Below are 8,940 nucleotides of genomic sequence, written 5' to 3' on the forward strand. Positions count from 1 at the left end.
AAACGTTCCTTATATAGAGCAACATTGAAATTACAAGTGACTAGGTTTGGGCGATATACCGATATTTAGTAATATCGCGATAACATAATCTCCCGGAGGGCCGATATGGCAGTACGCCTCTTATCGCAATATTACGAGATGCCAGTGCTCAGAGATGCAGCTTTGAAACTGCCGCTGTGCTATATCGCTGCTTCTCTCTCCCCAAGTACCCCTCCCTTCCTGCTTCTGAATGCTGACTCAGAGGGAGGGTGGGGAGAGAGGGCATGTGAGAGCAGCAGGCTGCAGCAGGCTGCAGCAGGGAAAGGGTGGAACTTCTCTCCTCACTTTCCTTTTGTTAAGCCCTCCGTCCCCCACCCTCGTGCACTTAACCCCTTCCTCTCTTACCCCTGGGACACTTAACCCCTTCTCCATCCTCCCCTTAGGTCACTTAACCCCTTTCCCACCCTCCCACTGGGACTCTTAACCACTTCCTCTCTTAACCCTGGGACCCTTAGCTACTATCTCTCTCCCCCTGAGGCCCTTAACCCCTTCCTGTCCTCCCTGAGACCCGTAACTCCCCCTGCCATGCCTGCACTTCACCATTTCTCACCTACACTGCTTCCATCCCCCTAACATCCCCCTCATGCCATCACTCTAAACCTTTATGAAAATGTATCAAATGTATGAAAACAGATTTTTCGACAATTTTTAACTGTCAAAAATCTATTTAATATTTTTTTTTACATTTTATAAATGTGTTTTTAAATGGAGGGACTATCTCAGGGTAGGAGTGCTGGGATGAGGGGGAAGTTAGAGTGATGGGAGCAGTGTAGCTCAGAGTGATGGGGTGAGGGGGATCTTAGTTTAGGTGAGAAAAGATGAAGTGCAGACATGGAAAGGGTTTTATTTTCCAGAACACTTTTTATTTAGATTTACTAGAACATTTTAGACTTTTATTTGAACAATTTTTTTGCGATATATATTGTAATCGCGACACATTTCTTAATATCGTTATTGTGGTGAAAAAGTTGATATCGGCCAACCCTACAGGGGATTAAGTTATTAGGCTGTAGTATATATACCTGTAAGGGAATTGATAAACAAGTACGTACACAAAGACAAAGGTCTAGCAGATGTACAAGGGTCTCAATGAGTACTTATAAATGTCGTATAATTTGAATGACATTATTGTTAGATATATAAATCTATAGTTTTATTGAAAAAATGATAGGATCAGAAATAGCTATAGATACATATAAATTGATATAAAGACGAATACCTATGTATGAATCTATTCAATCGAATATGTCTTTGCTCCATATCTATAAGAAAATATGTGTACGTACATGTGTACGGGGGCACTCGTATAGAAATGGGCATCAGTGTGGAAAATAGTTACACACGTGCATCTACATGTATATGTACACATATATAGCCCTGTTTCCTCTTCCTCTGGGAGATGTTATTCTGCTACAAGGTGTGGTGCTAGCGTACCCGTGAGGATCAGGAGAGATAGGTCGTCTGCGATGTTGAGGAGACTAGGACAAGCTTTTGATGATCACTGATGTTCTTCTTGGTACTTACCGCCTCTAGCTGTAGTGGGCTCCAGGATGTCCAGAGATCAGTCCCCCACTAAAGCACAGTTCTTCTCTCCTGCCCAGGGACTGACATTTAAACAGGAGTATGATGAAGCAAAAGGGATCTTTATTCAGCACTCACTGTAGATCTTCTTTACAGCAGTGCATAGGGTCATCAGAGGATACCAGGCCTCTGGATGGTGCTTGCTCTCTGAGCCTGGAGCATCAGATCTTACAGGCCCAGCCAGCCATGAGGGCTGGCTGGCCTCTCTCTCTCTCCCTCCCAGCTGGGCGGAGAAGCTCTACCTCCCACTCCTTAGAAGGAGGAGAACAGATTACTTCAATTTGGCACTGCCTCTCTGAGGAACCAGAAGGGGAGGGCGCAAGGTCTGTACTTATACCTGAAAGGCTATACACAAGCCCTGAGTCACCACCACTCTTCTGTCTGTCACTCAGAGAGGAGCATGAGGCGGGTCAAAGGCCCACAGACTGGCTTCTCACAGCCTAGACCAGCGGTGCGCAAAGTGGGAGGGGCGGGAGATTTTTCTGGGGGGACGTGGGCCATTGCAGGGGCCCCGCGCTCTTCCCCGAGGCATTAAAATTAAATGCTGGGGGATCGCGTCAGGCCTCTGCAACGCTATTACTTACCTTGACTCTGCCGGCGTCATTCGTGTCCATGGCAACGTGGGGTCAAATGACGCCGCGGGGTCATGTGATGGGACATCACGCGCTTTAAATGACGCTGCGTGACGTCACATGACCCCGCGGCGTCATTTGACGCCGCATCAAGGTAAGGGAGGGGGCGCGAGCACCGGCGGAGGGAAGGCAGGGGGGCACAGCTGCAAAAGTTTGCTCTCCCCTGGCTAGACTACTAAGGCCTTACGTGACAGGGGCAGAGACAGACAGAAAATACTAACCATGTTACACACATATATATGAATCTGAGGAAGCTAAACAGACCAATGCGTGCTCGCACATCACAATCAGCAGTTGGGACTCCTGATGGTAAAGCCAACAACCAGATCACCCAGTGATGTATACCAAAGACAACATTTGGTTCTTCGCATATGATATTTATTATCATAGGTGGTCATTAAAGTACTTTTGAGGATTTCATGTATTCTTACAGATATTTATTACTGTGTACAGTATTAATACAGATGCCCAGACATAAGAAAAAGAAGGGACTACTGTACACTATTTCTGTTTTGTAGCTCAGCAGAGGGATTAATTTCCTGAACGTTAATTTAGTTCCAAAATATTTATTTCATTTATACACACTACAGTGTTTAGATGTTTTCTTTCTTGCAGGCAAAGCAGAATGTATAGGTTTCTTCCGTCTCTAGTCATTTACATCATTCACTAACCTTATTCACCATGTACAGGCCAGGAAGGGGACGTCTGTCTGATTGGCTGCTGGGCAAGACACATGCAAATGACTAGGATAGTTTGCTTATAACTCTTCAATAAGAGCCTTAATAGAGACGTTGTGATAATATATTAGCATCACAATTCTACTACACTGTATTTTAGAAAGTTTCTCACCCTTTGAGCAGCAGAATATTGACATTTTTGGAAAAACTCACTATAACTTTAAAGAGGGTTACTTGCAGTGTGTATTTTCTTTGCAGCATTAGTTGGTTAAGACTATACTTTCAGGGATCATTTCTATAGTTTTTAACTGGAGAAATGTGCTCGAAAGTGTCCAAACTCACTACCCACGAGGAGGAGCTTCAGTGTTTTCTCCTGAGCGTGAAGTGAGCTTACAGTGTTGCTTTCATGCAGCTGCTGTTTGCTTTTGATGACCGTTCTGCTCTCCTGCAAAGGAGAGTTGGAGGGAGAGAACACAAGCTGAGTGGTTAGTTCTTTGTTGCAAGTCAAAGAGAGAAACCAAATGGATAGTAGTCATCATCTTCTTCTTCTTCATATGACTTTTCATGTTTAATACAGCTGTATTTCCCAGTGCACATTCATTTATTTGTAAGCCACAATACTCACTCATTCGCTTATATTAGCAACTGGGAGCTGTCAATTCACATATAGGAATATCTCATACAATTCTTTTGCAACAGGGTGCTTTGTGTTTCTAAATGGAAACATGTATGTCATACTATTCAAATCAGTACCATGCATTACCAATAGATGGCGCTAACACCAAAACACCTAAAAGCCTCAGTGTCTCAGTGCCACCTAAATATTTGTCTTTTTTTTTTTTTTTTTTCAATTGCCCTTACTTTGTCTTCCTAAACGCACACGTCAGTGTGAAATTTTCCAGCAATTTTCAAATATTATGGGGGGAAAAAACAATGTGTGGGTGTCCTTCAATCTGGCTGCCATTATGTATTTTGAATGAAATACCTTGCAAATGACTCCAAATCACCACAACCTTCTAGCCGCTGCAATAACCTTATCTCTTGTAATGCTTTCACTAGAGCAATATGTATTACGTATATTCTGTTGGGTTTGTTGTTGTGGCAAAATATAAAAAGCTATTAACCCTTTTTGCTGTCAGAATGGCCGGCAATGCGCTGCTCTGAAGTGTGTGACAGGCCCACCTGGCAGCTATAGGGTTAATAACATTTAACTACAAAATAAACATCAAAGACATTAAGATATGTAACAAGGATTTGTAACGGTAATTTTTGTTAGATACATCGCATCAGAAACACATTTGCCATTTTTTATTGACTATGTAAAATAAGTAACTACACGGTCAAATTGTTTAGCCTGGTCTAAGCTGGAGGGATTTCAATATATGACACTAAAAGGGTTAAAAATATATATAGATCAAAGAAATCTCTTTGTAAGTATGGTTTTTGAAAGCAGCTGAATAGAGGGGTAAAACTGATTACATCACTACGTTAGTGGCTTTTTTGGCAAACCGAGCGAATTGTTCGAGCAAGAGTGAATCCGCTTGCAAAACGAGCCGTTTAGACACGGTTTCGACATGCGGCAAGGGCTTACAGAGTAGCAAAACATGCCAATCCGCTTATATAGTCACTTTAGAAGCACTTTGTCCCACTTCGGAGCTCCTAGAATAGACCCCTTACTTTGGAGAAAGAAAAGAAAACGTTCCTTATATAGAGCAACATTGAAATTACAAGTGACTAGGTTTGGGCGATATACCGATATTTAGTAATATCGCGATAACATAATCTCCCGGAGGGCCGATATGGCAGTACGCCTCTTATCGCAATATTACGAGATGCCAGTGCTCAGAGATGCAGCTTTGAAACTGCCGCTGTGCTATATCGCTGCTTCTCTCTCCCCAAGTACCCCTCCCTTCCTGCTTCTGAATGCTGACTCAGAGGGAGGGTGGGGAGAGAGGGCATGTGAGAGCAGCAGGCTGCAGCAGGCTGCAGCAGGGAAAGGGTGGAACTTCTCTCCTCACTTTCCTTTTGTTAAGCCCTCCGTCCCCCACCCTCGTGCACTTAACCCCTTCCTCTCTTACCCCTGGGACACTTAACCCCTTCTCCATCCTCCCCTTAGGTCACTTAACCCCTTTCCCACCCTCCCACTGGGACTCTTAACCACTTCCTCTCTTAACCCTGGGACCCTTAGCTACTATCTCTCTCCCCCTGAGGCCCTTAACCCCTTCCTGTCCTCCCTGAGACCCGTAACTCCCCCTGCCATGCCTGCACTTCACCATTTCTCACCTACACTGCTTCCATCCCCCTAACATCCCCCTCATGCCATCACTCTAAACCTTTATGAAAATGTATCAAATGTATGAAAACAGATTTTTCGACAATTTTTAACTGTCAAAAATCTATTTAATATTTTTTTTTACATTTTATAAATGTGTTTTTAAATGGAGGGACTATCTCAGGGTAGGAGTGCTGGGATGAGGGGGAAGTTAGAGTGATGGGAGCAGTGTAGCTCAGAGTGATGGGGTGAGGGGGATCTTAGTTTAGGTGAGAAAAGATGAAGTGCAGACATGGAAAGGGTTTTATTTTCCAGAACACTTTTTATTTAGATTTACTAGAACATTTTAGACTTTTATTTGAACAATTTTTTTGCGATATATATTGTAATCGCGACACATTTCTTAATATCGTTATTGTGGTGAAAAAGTTGATATCGGCCAACCCTACAGGGGATTAAGTTATTAGGCTGTAGTATATATACCTGTAAGGGAATTGATAAACAAGTACGTACACAAAGACAAAGGTCTAGCAGATGTACAAGGGTCTCAATGAGTACTTATAAATGTCGTATAATTTGAATGACATTATTGTTAGATATATAAATCTATAGTTTTATTGAAAAAATGATAGGATCAGAAATAGCTATAGATACATATAAATTGATATAAAGACGAATACCTATGTATGAATCTATTCAATCGAATATGTCTTTGCTCCATATCTATAAGAAAATATGTGTACGTACATGTGTACGGGGGCACTCGTATAGAAATGGGCATCAGTGTGGAAAATAGTTACACACGTGCATCTACATGTATATGTACACATATATAGCCCTGTTTCCTCTTCCTCTGGGAGATGTTATTCTGCTACAAGGTGTGGTGCTAGCGTACCCGTGAGGATCAGGAGAGATAGGTCGTCTGCGATGTTGAGGAGACTAGGACAAGCTTTTGATGATCACTGATGTTCTTCTTGGTACTTACCGCCTCTAGCTGTAGTGGGCTCCAGGATGTCCAGAGATCAGTCCCCCACTAAAGCACAGTTCTTCTCTCCTGCCCAGGGACTGACATTTAAACAGGAGTATGATGAAGCAAAAGGGATCTTTATTCAGCACTCACTGTAGATCTTCTTTACAGCAGTGCATAGGGTCATCAGAGGATACCAGGCCTCTGGATGGTGCTTGCTCTCTGAGCCTGGAGCATCAGATCTTACAGGCCCAGCCAGCCATGAGGGCTGGCTGGCCTCTCTCTCTCTCCCTCCCAGCTGGGCGGAGAAGCTCTACCTCCCACTCCTTAGAAGGAGGAGAACAGATTACTTCAATTTGGCACTGCCTCTCTGAGGAACCAGAAGGGGAGGGCGCAAGGTCTGTACTTATACCTGAAAGGCTATACACAAGCCCTGAGTCACCACCACTCTTCTGTCTGTCACTCAGAGAGGAGCATGAGGCGGGTCAAAGGCCCACAGACTGGCTTCTCACAGCCTAGACCAGCGGTGCGCAAAGTGGGAGGGGCGGGAGATTTTTCTGGGGGGACGTGGGCCATTGCAGGGGCCCCGCGCTCTTCCCCGAGGCATTAAAATTAAATGCTGGGGGATCGCGTCAGGCCTCTGCAACGCTATTACTTACCTTGACTCTGCCGGCGTCATTCGTGTCCATGGCAACGTGGGGTCAAATGACGCCGCGGGGTCATGTGATGGGACATCACGCGCTTTAAATGACGCTGCGTGACGTCACATGACCCCGCGGCGTCATTTGACGCCGCATCAAGGTAAGGGAGGGGGCGCGAGCACCGGCGGAGGGAAGGCAGGGGGGCACAGCTGCAAAAGTTTGCTCTCCCCTGGCTAGACTACTAAGGCCTTACGTGACAGGGGCAGAGACAGACAGAAAATACTAACCATGTTACACACATATATATGAATCTGAGGAAGCTAAACAGACCAATGCGTGCTCGCACATCACAATCAGCAGTTGGGACTCCTGATGGTAAAGCCAACAACCAGATCACCCAGTGATGTATACCAAAGACAACATTTGGTTCTTCGCATATGATATTTATTATCATAGGTGGTCATTAAAGTACTTTTGAGGATTTCATGTATTCTTACAGATATTTATTACTGTGTACAGTATTAATACAGATGCCCAGACATAAGAAAAAGAAGGGACTACTGTACACTATTTCTGTTTTGTAGCTCAGCAGAGGGATTAATTTCCTGAACGTTAATTTAGTTCCAAAATATTTATTTCATTTATACACACTACAGTGTTTAGATGTTTTCTTTCTTGCAGGCAAAGCAGAATGTATAGGTTTCTTCCGTCTCTAGTCATTTACATCATTCACTAACCTTATTCACCATGTACAGGCCAGGAAGGGGACGTCTGTCTGATTGGCTGCTGGGCAAGACACATGCAAATGACTAGGATAGTTTGCTTATAACTCTTCAATAAGAGCCTTAATAGAGACGTTGTGATAATATATTAGCATCACAATTCTACTACACTGTATTTTAGAAAGTTTCTCACCCTTTGAGCAGCAGAATATTGACATTTTTGGAAAAACTCACTATAACTTTAAAGAGGGTTACTTGCAGTGTGTATTTTCTTTGCAGCATTAGTTGGTTAAGACTATACTTTCAGGGATCATTTCTATAGTTTTTAACTGGAGAAATGTGCTCGAAAGTGTCCAAACTCACTACCCACGAGGAGGAGCTTCAGTGTTTTCTCCTGAGCGTGAAGTGAGCTTACAGTGTTGCTTTCATGCAGCTGCTGTTTGCTTTTGATGACCGTTCTGCTCTCCTGCAAAGGAGAGTTGGAGGGAGAGAACACAAGCTGAGTGGTTAGTTCTTTGTTGCAAGTCAAAGAGAGAAACCAAATGGATAGTAGTCATCATCTTCTTCTTCATATGACTTTTCATGTTTAATACAGCTGTATTTCCCAGTGCACATTCATTTATTTGTAAGCCACAATACTCACTCATTCGCTTATATTAGCAACTGGGAGCTGTCAATTCACATATAGGAATATCTCATACAATTCTTTTGCAACAGGGTGCTTTGTGTTTCTAAATGGAAACATGTATGTCATACTATTCAAATCAGTACCATGCATTACCAATAGATGGCGCTAACACCAAAACACCTAAAAGCCTCAGTGTCTCAGTGCCACCTAAATATTTGTCTTTTTTTTTTTTTTTTTTCAATTGCCCTTACTTTGTCTTCCTAAACGCACACGTCAGTGTGAAATTTTCCAGCAATTTTCAAATATTATGGGGGGAAAAAACAATGTGTGGGTGTCCTTCAATCTGGCTGCCATTATGTATTTTGAATGAAATACCTTGCAAATGACTCCAAATCACCACAACCTTCTAGCCGCTGCAATAACCTTATCTCTTGTAATGCTTTCACTAGAGCAATATGTATTACGTATATTCTGTTGGGTTTGTTGTTGTGGCAAAATATAAAAAGCTATTAACCCTTTTTGCTGTCAGAATGGCCGGCAATGCGCTGCTCTGAAGTGTGTGACAGGCCCACCTGGCAGCTATAGGGTTAATAACATTTAACTACAAAATAAACATCAAAGACATTAAGATATGTAACAAGGATTTGTAACGGTAATTTTTGTTAGATACATCGCATCAGAAACACATTTGCCATTTTTTATTGACTATGTAAAATAAGTAACTACACGGTCAAATTGTTTAGCCTGGTCTAAGCTGGAGGGATTTCAATATATGACACTA

The 8,940-nt window shown here is 43.0% G+C and overlaps 2 non-coding genes across 2 annotated transcripts; both read left to right on the top strand.

Moving 5' to 3' along the window:
• The first annotated feature begins 3,199 nt into the window (after positions 1-3,199).
• Positions 3,200-3,416, top strand: LOC142491823 (small nucleolar RNA U3). The gene has a single exon (XR_012800566.1). It is a non-coding gene; the product is annotated as a small nucleolar RNA U3 (small nucleolar RNA).
• A 4,406-nt stretch (positions 3,417-7,822) lies between these two features.
• On the top strand, positions 7,823-8,039 carry LOC142491824 (small nucleolar RNA U3). Its single transcript, XR_012800567.1, has one exon. It is a non-coding gene; the product is annotated as a small nucleolar RNA U3 (small nucleolar RNA).
• The last annotated feature ends 901 nt before the right edge of the window (positions 8,040-8,940 follow it).

The sequence above is a fragment of the Ascaphus truei genome, chromosome 3 (genome assembly GCF_040206685.1).
Source record: "Ascaphus truei isolate aAscTru1 chromosome 3, aAscTru1.hap1, whole genome shotgun sequence".
NCBI classification, from domain to species: domain Eukaryota; kingdom Metazoa; phylum Chordata; class Amphibia; order Anura; family Ascaphidae; genus Ascaphus; species Ascaphus truei.